The sequence below is a fragment of the Typopeltis vanoorti genome, chromosome 9 (genome assembly GCF_054136105.1).
Source record: "Typopeltis vanoorti isolate ZY-2024b chromosome 9, IOZ_Tvanoo_1.0, whole genome shotgun sequence".
NCBI lineage: Eukaryota > Metazoa > Arthropoda > Arachnida > Uropygi > Thelyphonidae > Typopeltis > Typopeltis vanoorti.
In genome coordinates, this window is record NC_143557.1 from 130,906,428 (window position 1) to 130,916,019 (window position 9,592).

At 35.8% G+C, this 9,592-nt stretch overlaps 1 protein-coding gene across 1 annotated transcript in view; it reads right to left on the reverse strand.

The window, feature by feature from the left end:
* The window catches only part of LOC150103554 (uncharacterized), a 45,829-nt gene extending 36,757 nt beyond the window's left edge, over positions 1-9,072 (reverse strand). The window contains exon 1 of the mRNA XM_090398092.1: positions 9,041-9,072. The gene's annotated coding sequence lies outside the window, so the exon portion shown is untranslated. The remainder of the gene's footprint in view (positions 1-9,040) is intronic.
* Positions 9,073-9,592: the final 520 nt, after the last annotated feature.

Sequence of the window (9,592 nt, forward strand, 5' to 3'; positions counted from 1 at the left end):
GGTCCCATCATATGTGATATCTCTCACTTGTTGTTCCAGATGTAACTCGATGGATTTTCCTGTCTGATCAAAATAGATCACATTAACATTATACGATAAACTCCTCCTGGTTTATCGTCTAAAACGTGTTGCTAACTTTCGTGAAAAGGAACTGATATAAGGCAGAGACATGAAGCCTTTTTCATCAGTATTCTCTTCAGTACGATGAGCAGGTGGATTTAAAAGTAGCTTACGAACAGTTTGTTTAGGAGTCGCTTTTCTGAAAGTTTTAAGAAGAAACTGTAGTTCTTTGGTGATATATTCTTCTTCACTGAGGAGGGACAGGGCACATTTACCCAAAGTAGAAATTATGCCAAACGTTTGGCATAATTTCGGCTTTGGATAAAAGTGCCTTATCCTTCCTCAGTGAAGAAGAACATAACATGATGTGATGGGAATAATAATGATGTGATTGCGCATTGGATACCTATATGTATATTCACAGTCGATTACCATCTTTGGTATGGCTATAATTCCCATTATTATGGACAAACAGAAAATTCAATCGAACTTCGTATCGAAGAACATCTCAGAAATATCTCCTGCTGCAGAATTAGGGCCTGATCTATATCCAGTCATTTGCTTAATTCTTCTGATCCCATCGACGATCAATCCAATGCCCACTCAGTCCCACACATCAGCGGTCGCAATGGCAAAATTGCACGAATTGAGGTTCGAATTGGTTCCGCATCTGTCATACTTCCCCTTAAACTCATTCACAGATAATTTATAATTAAGTCCTTAAAAGGACTGGCTCACAGGGGCGAAGCAAGAATGCTTTTCATATTCCCCGTTATCTGTAGAGAACAGTGTAAGGATAAGGTGTTATTGCGCTATTAAAGCTCTGATCATAGCAGGAGGGTAACAGCAATAGCCGATCCTCAGTTAGAACTTCATTGGCTACAGCACTGCCATCCATTACCCTCCAAGGGTATTAATCATCGCATCTCACGGTCGATTTTCAAATTCAAATTCTTATAGTCCTTATAAGGACTGGCTTAAAGGGGCGAAGCAAGAATGCTTTTCATCTTTCCCGTTATTTGTAGAGGACAGTGTAGGGATAAGGTGTTATTGAGCTAAAAAGCTCTAGTCATGGCTGGATAACGGCAACAGCCGAGCCTCAGTTAAAACTTCATTGGCTACAGCATTACCATTTGTTACCCTGGAAGTCCTAAAAAGGACTTTTATATCCTTATAAGGACTGGCTTAAAGGGGCGAAGCAAGAATGCTTTTCATCTTCCCCGTTATCTGTAGAGGACAGTGTAGGGATAAGGTGTTATTGAGCAATTAAAGCTCTAATCATGGCAGGAGGGTAACAGCAATAGTCGAGCCTCAGTTAGAACTTCATTGGCTACAGCATTGCCATCCATTACCCTCCAAGGGTATTGGATTGAATGAATCAGTCACCCCATCTCATGGTCGATTGATTCACCTCCTCCCAATCAAAAAGGACTTTTAAAATTCTGTGGTATCTATTTTTATCCTTTTGATAGACGAATGTTTCAGGTGTATAATTGACTGTTATATCGTATACTAGTGCTGATTCACAAATGGTTGAAAATATTAGTTTGTTTTGTTTTGTTTTAAATTTTTTAATGTTTTTTATTTGAATGAATTTTCCATTAACGTTCCACTGTTATTATTTCGTGTTACCAAAATGTAAACTGTGAACTGTAAGCTAATATCGATAGATTGATACATTTTACAATGCATTATACAGTAATCCCTCGATTAATGGGCCCCCAATTAGGGCGTTTTTGATTAGTGCGTCATTTTTTCCCATACCCAAATTCGATTAGTGCGCCTCTAAAGTTCGATTAGTGCGAATATGCACATCTTAAAAATAAATGTTACAGATTTTAAAAATTTTCTATCTGTACATTTTCATGGCTAACTATTTTAAAAAATCACTCACCAGAATGACATAATTTAGTTACCGATTTGAAACATTTTACAACGTTATTTTTAATGGCGTACTACACTACTTCCATCTACACTATATTCCAAATTTTTACCGCAAAAATTTATGTCGTCTGCTATAGTGCGCCCACAGATTAGAGACCCTTCGACACTTCTGCGCATGTAACTAAATGGAGAATCCATTCCGATAATCAATCCGTCTTCTGAGATGAGTTGTTTATTATTGCACGTAAGAAAATTAACTTCTCTTTTATGATCACTGTAGGTTTTAAAGTGGTAATTATTTTGCTTGTTTAACAGTTGGGAAATTTTATCTATAAAGCAAGTGATTTCGTGTGTTGGCGACCAATTCGTACATCCATCATTTCTTTCTCCCCTTCAATGATAACGTCCAAAAGTTAATTAAATCTCATTCTGAAGAATTGAGTGATTCCGACCTGCTAAATTTAGATGCACAGCGGGAAGATCCCGAAAATATGAAGAAAATTTAACCACTGATAGTCAGCCAAAAGAGATTTCACAGAAACAATGTGAAAATATTTTTCGTACATTCTAAGTTTTTAAGCAGCAATGCTTAGAGGCTGACCCTGATGAAGAGAGAAGTAGTAAAATTTGCAGAAGAGTAGACGAAGCAATAGGGCCATACCGTCGATTGTATGAAAAAAAGAAAGAAAATGCCCGCCAAACTACGTTATTGTGGTGTGTGTGTGTGTGTGTGTGTGTGTGTGTGTGTGTGTGTGTGTGTGTGTGTGTGTGTGTGTGTGTGTGTGTGTGTGTGTGTGTGTGTGTGTGTGTGTGTGTGTGTGTGTGTGTGTGTGTGTGTGTGTGTGTGTGTGTGTAAATGTCTCAGGGCCTAGTTAAATGTTTTCCTTTAACTAGTCCCTGAGACATACCTTAATTCTTTTATAAAAAAATTAAGATTCATAAAATAATTTGAGGAACGAATTATAATTTTTTCCATAGGTTATTATATTCGATTGGTGCGTTTTCGATTAATGCGCCTGTTTTAAAGAACGCATTAGGCGCACTAATCGAGAGATTGCTGTATACACCATATACAGTTTAATTCCATCTAACAAGAGCATATTAATTTATTGGTCCAATTCTTTTGGATTTTAAAAATTTCTCAGGATAAAAATGTAGACAGATCGATACATATTAATCCCAAATATTGAATTCTAATAAAAGGCGTTCAGACAGAGAGTATAAATAATTTGAACAAACCAGTTTATTAGATGCTTAAGAAATAAAGGCAACGAAAAACGTTGGCATGAACACTACAAACGTAGAACACATTTTTCTTATATCTGCATCTCGAAACCATACTTTTATAATGGATTGTATTAAGTCATCCTTTGTATCTCAATTTCATTTTCCATGTCTCTTGTTCTCTATGGCCCATAAATTTTCTATTGGGTTAATGTCAGGAGAGTTACTTTGGACAATCTTGGACCTTCATGTATAAAATAACCCCAGAATATCGTTTAGATGGATGCCTAGGAAGTTGTTGAATGTAAGCAGGGGAAGTCTGAGAATATGACCTTCTTAGACTTCTTCCAATCCGATCTTTGTACTCTTTTGATCTTTTTTCTGCATAGCCTTCGTCAACAGTTCTTTCTTTCATGGTCTATGGGCAGTCCTCTCTGCTTCGAACAATTTTTGGCGGACTGTCATCTCAGAAACATTAATCCCACTAGATGCCAAGTTTGTATGTAAGTCTACAGCAGACAATCTTCTATTCATTTTGCTTTTCCTATCTAGTAAACGATCTTGAGTAAGTGTAATTTTCCTTTTTCGCCAATAATTTCCTTTTCTATCAGGAGAAAAGGTCCTGTCTCCCTAAACCTCTCTAAAGTTGCATCAATAGTACCCAAACCAACAGTACACTCATTAGCAATTTGTCTTAGAGTCATGGATATGTGTGATGAGAAAGGGTAAATATTTTTTAACGCTTTCTTGGAGATGTATCCATTTACACAAAATTAATAAAACACTACAATCGTCAATTTATTTACACTATTAAAAGGGCACAACACTATAATAAACATCGCAGAGGCAACAGGCAGAACTCATCCAAAATAGTGAACTAAAACCAAAACCGAAACCAAACCTTGTAAAAAAATTCGGTTTGCTCTAATTAATTGTTCACTCTGTACATGGGAATACAATTCTGTGATAGGCCAAATATCAAATATAATAATAATAATAATAATAATAATAATAATAATAATAATAATAATACTTAGAAGAATGAATCCTACCACTCTGGAAGCGATATAATTAATTCTCAAAGTTTGTACGGCAGACTCATGTTAGAAATTTAATGGAGTGAAGCAGTACTAGTAAAGGATTAAATAGCATTTACTTCTTCCAGTAGTTCGTATTAGTTACTGATACATCGTTAGTGAGTATTATATGAGACGTGTAACACACATTGCATAAAACTTTCCAAAACATGGGGAAACACTAATACTTCGAGCTCCCAGTTTACATCCTATCCTCCGACAAGTGTCAATAGATGGCACCCAACTAGTTACGAGTGTAGTCTTTCGTCCAAGTGTTTGTGCCGCTTTTGTCAATATGAATAACACGTTCGTATTAACATGTTCATATATACAGGGTGGCCATAAAATAACTCTACCTCTCTGAAGGCATCTCTGTAACTAAAACCAATAAACGGAATAAGACCAAATTTCATTTGAGACTTTTGAACGGATGGGGAGATGATTTCCGTGAAAAAAGATTTAGTACCAAAAGTCGTTGATAGGGGAAATTTTGGCGCTGGCAGAGCGAAAGCAAGCGGATAATTACATTAAAGGCAGATAAAATCGAATAATAACATTTCGACGGTTTAAATAACAGCCAAGTCACTCATTTCAGCTGGATGTGTGGTGCATTACAATGATAATAATAATAATAATAATTAAACTAAAACAACAACTTGCGAGAGACAGAAATCAATGCAGAAAGTTTATTTTTCACTTGGTTAGACTATAATAAATTTACTTTAATCCTTTATCCAAGGGTGAGCAAACAAAGTTTGCGCCTGAAAATATCTTTAGGACTGTGGTAATGTAGTACAACACCAGGCAACTCGTAGCAAAGGTGGACCAAGTAAACATCACTCATATCTCAGTATCTCCCACAATGCAAAACACATCTCCTTGCGGATATGTATAATGTTATGCATTAAGGGCTGTACTAATTTGTACTACCTTACCTCAGTCCTGAAGATATTTTCAGGCGCAAACTTTGTTTGCTCACACTTGGATAAAGGATTAAACTAAATTTATTATAGAAATTAATGTAGTGATTGACCTCACAGGAATTAATGTTTTAATCATCAGAATCAGGGTCCCCTGGATCATATACACGATTTTCAATGTGCTGACCTTTCTTGTGTACAACAAATTGCATCCTGTGTGCGACATGCTCTACAGCTGAGCATATGTAGTCGGATTGGATGTACATAACAGCCCGTTTTATGTTCTCTTTCAAGATATGGAATTTGGGAATGCCACCAACATACACAACGGATTTCAAATACTCCCACAGATAAAAGTCACATGGAGTGATGTCCGAGGATCGAGGCGGCCATGCCATCGGAAAGAACTGACTGATAACCCTCTCATCACTGAAATGCTGGCATAAAAGGCTCTGTACTGAACTTTCAATGTGTGGCCGTGCTCCGTCCTGCCTAAAGATTATGTAGTCCAAACATTGTCTTTGCCGCAATGCAGGAATGACAAAATTTTCCAGCATTCGTCGATAAATCTCTCCAGTAATGGAGCAGGTTACAGGACCTGTGGGAGTAATATGCTCACAAAAGTATGTTCCTATTATGAAATCAACTGTGAAGCCACACCACATGGTTACTTTTGAAGAATGCAGTGGTACTTGTTGAACCTTACTTAGTCAAATATTTGCAGTAAGCAAATATTTCACTGCTTTCGGCTCCTCCAGCGCCAAAATTTCCCCAATCGGTGACTTTTGGTACTAAATATTTTTTCGCGGAATTCATCTCTAAAGAAGATGCCTTCGAAAACATGCCTTCAAAACTAGTACTGTTTTTATATTAAAACCTTTTTACTTAAATCTCGGTTCTAGTCATTGAATTTTTTGAACAACTTCAAATTCAATTTGAAGCTGTTCTTTCGAAAGAACAGCTTCAAATACAAAGTAAACTAAATTCAAATTAAACCAGGTTTAAAATAGCTTGGCATCTTTAACATATACCGGGAGATTATAAAATAACGTCAAGTGTTTAGAGCCCTCTAGCGAGTAATGTATTGGATGAAACACACCAAACCAATATTCGGTAGACGTACACAGTGGAACATGGGGATTCAATTTAACGAAAAAAAAAAAAGTACCAAAAATCGCCAACAGGGGAAATTTTGGCGATGTCAAATTAATTTTAGTAGGTGTGACTAATGAATGACTAAATGGCAAATTATAGACAGCACATCAATTTCATGACGTTTATTGTTAATTACAAATGAGGTTCAATATGACCACCATTCTGACCACCAGTCTCACATGTAACGTTATTCGATCTTTCAAAGTTGGAATATCAGGTACATGTCCATGATAGACAATGCTTTTAAGAAACCCCACAGCCAAAAGTCACAAGGATTGAGATCAGGTGATCTCGGTGGCCATGGCGTGGGAAATGCACGACTAACGATTCTTCTGTCAGAGAAATGGTGTCATAAAACACGCTGTACCTGAAGTCCGATGTGGGGTGGTGCACCATCCTGCATGAAGATGTCGAATCGATACATCCTCTTTGCTGCAGTTGTGGAACCACAAAGTTCTGTAGCATTTTAGCATACTTGTTAGCAATGACGGAACAGGTCACTGGTCCATTTTGGCGATTTTCCTCGTAAAAGTATGGACCGATGATAAAAGATGCCGTAAATCCGCACCACACTGTGACGTTGGGTGAGTGGATAGGCATCTGCATTCACACGTGCGGATTAGTTGCAGCCCAAATGTGACAGTTGTGTGTGGTAATATCGCCGTTCAAATAAAAGTGCGCTTTGTCACTCCATAAAATCTTCCACGGCCATGCATCATTCACTTTCATGCGTGCTAAGAATCTCAAAGATAAGTCGATTCGTGTGGTCGCATCACCAGGGCGCAATTCTTGAACATGATTGATTTTATAGGGGTAAAACTTCAACATCTAATGTAGGATTTTCCACACCGTTGTGTATGCGATATGCGTTTGCCGGGATATTGATCGTGCACTGCTGGTACCCTGCACATTCGTCATCTCCTGTTCCACAATAGCAGTTGCAACTTGTTCAACTTGTTGGTGATTGATTGGTTTGCGCCCCCTGCCTACCTGCACTGCTAGAGTTCCAGTAGTTTCAAATCGCCGAATCAGTTTTCGTTAGTTTGTTACGCTAATCGGTCCTTTTCGTAAATTTTTCATACGCCGAAAATCACGAAGACAAGCACTGCCATTATTGTTCCGCTGATAATAGAGTTTAAATAACAAAGCACGCTCACGTAAGGTAAGAGGCATATGAAATCAGATAAAATGAGTTGGAAATATTGGCTGAAATATATCATAGCCTGCTCTATTTATACTCGAGCAGGCATAGCTCAACAATTCATGATTGCGAGTAGCAGAGAAAGGCTAATAACTGTTAGGTTTTACGAAACTTGCTAATCCTTAACAGAAATCAGTAATTAACAAAAACAAACGATGCAGCGGCAGATAATGAGAAAATACTCTCCACGTTACTTGAGTTCATAATATTTCGTTTAGAAATGACACATCGTATTTTTTTGTATTAGTTTTTGCAATCATCATTCATATTCATCAGGAATTTTTGAGGCACAAAGAGCAAAAACAGTGAAATTTGGTTACAAAATGTATTCTACCACGTAATTTCGCTATCCCTTCCTTTCCAAGAACTTGGTTGGTTAGCGAATAGAAAATAGTTAACATTTATCTGCCATCACAAGCTCACTTCCCTAATTCAGCTTTGTCTGGATTTAGAAGACAAGTAGAACATTAATTTTTTTTACTTTCATTCGGCAAATTAAAATGCTTTCTTTTTTTTTTTTTTTTAAAAAAAGGCCAAATATGGATAGAAATTGTCTCATAGCGCGCGCGCGCACACACACACACACACACACACACACACACACACACGCACACACATGTATATTTTCTTTTTAAAAAAATACGTTTATCTGATACATTATTTGAAATGTATCATTGTTTGGAGGAATAAAAATAGTGTTCCTTTAATAGTGTACACTTTAACATAATGTAATATATATATATATATATATATATATATATATATATATATATATATATATATATATATATATATATATATATATATATATATATATATAAAAGAAAGTTTTTCTATTTCCTTTTAAAATTTTAACATTAAACCATTTTCATTTTTATATACGTAAGTTTATAAATTAGAACATCATTGGCAAATTTCATCGAATAAGTCATACATATTCATTTGATTTAATTTGAATATAATTTGAATAGTGGTCCACGATGCCTTCAAAATCATTAGTGGTCATGAGCATATGTTATATATATCCATCGATTAATGATAGAGACAAAATGCCCTCCTGTTTTGAGTGGGCAGTTTTAAATTCTGTATCGTTTATGTTATATCTGTGAAGAATTACAGATAATTAGAAGAGTGTATTCTATACTAAGCAAACAATATTAGAGATCAAAACTCACTTTAAATTACAGATAAAAGTGGAAATTTCATTCAAAAAAAAGAAGAATAGCAACAAAAATAATCCAATTAAGGGAAAGCAGATTTAAATATATTTTTTTAATTGAAGAATTATTTTTTTCCCTACTTCTCTACAAGTTCTACTTATCCGTGATCTCCGTGAAACCATTTTCACATTTATAATATCTAATGAAATTGTATTTCGATGCACTAAAACCAAATTATCAGTTTATCATAATAAATTACATCGTAGATCAACCAACAAAAGTATTCCAATGGTCTGGATGAATATAGTTATCCGATTAAAATCATATATTCAATAATATGCGCAAACTTTAATTTCTTACCTTCTGTAATTATAAACAGATCCTTACAATAATCTTAATCTTCCTACTTTCGAAATGCGTGTATGCTCAGAAAATATCTTGGTATATAATTCGCAATTTTTTGACGTGGATCTGCTAAGAATATACGTTCTAGCTGTGCATTCGATTGATAATTTTGTGATAATAAAATTATGGTTATGATAATTTCATATAGCTTAAAAGTATAAAACAAAACACTCGATGCGGTCAACTTGAAATGTCCTCTCACTGGAACAAATGTCGAGTTTTTTTAGAGGCTGAGTGCAGTCTTGTAATGAGTCATTTACCCTCGTCCAAACTCACTTTGTGCATTGTTGCTAAGCGCTCACTCGACGAGTATTGTATGTTTTTTTTTTACAGTTCAGAGGAATTTATCTCCGATAGTATTTCGTAATACATCGTGGATTATCGCTTATCAGACTTTCCTTATCAGTGACACAATGACTCCTCTCACAACTTGTGTTTGTTTTCTTGTGTACTGCATACTGCTGTTCGCTAGTCTGCCTTGTCTGCGTTAATCTGTTTATATTTATA